Source organism: Arachis ipaensis, chromosome B04 (genome assembly GCF_000816755.2).
Source record: "Arachis ipaensis cultivar K30076 chromosome B04, Araip1.1, whole genome shotgun sequence".
NCBI lineage: Eukaryota > Viridiplantae > Streptophyta > Magnoliopsida > Fabales > Fabaceae > Arachis > Arachis ipaensis.
In genome coordinates this window covers 125,568,120-125,568,537 of record NC_029788.2, presented here as the reverse complement: position 1 = coordinate 125,568,537, position 418 = coordinate 125,568,120, and the positions used below count along the sequence as shown (strand labels likewise).

The 418-nt window shown below is 27.0% G+C and overlaps 1 long non-coding RNA gene across 1 annotated transcript in view; it reads right to left on the bottom strand.

The window, feature by feature from the left end:
* Nucleotides 1-387, bottom strand: part of LOC110271320 — a 9,279-nt gene extending 8,892 nt beyond the window's left edge. Inside the window, exon 1 of the long non-coding RNA XR_002361942.1 lies at nucleotides 97-387. This is a non-coding gene — a long non-coding RNA (uncharacterized LOC110271320). The remainder of the gene's footprint in view (nucleotides 1-96) is intronic.

Sequence of the window (418 nt, the reverse complement as noted above, 5' to 3'; positions counted from 1 at the left end):
TTATTTTTTTTATTTATTTAAATTTTTAGAAGAAGTGTATATCTTTACATAAATTTTTCACTTACACTATAAGTAACTTCGTTAGTCACCACTTACCTGCAGTTTTAAATAAGGAGTTTTCACTCTTTCATCTTCTGCAGTTTTTGTGATAGTCACTCACAAAGGTGACCCGTACTAGTGTATCAAACTATTTATTTCCTTCTATTTTAATTTGGAATACCAACCAACTAATTAATGAAAGGAACCATATAGATACATTATAATGTTAAACAACACGTGTTAGCACATGCATATATATATATATAAATGAAAAAAAGAGAAGGAACCATATATATACATTATAATGGTAAACAACACGTGTTAGACATGCATATATATAAAGATGAAAAAAAGAGCCAATGACAATGGTAACAATAAT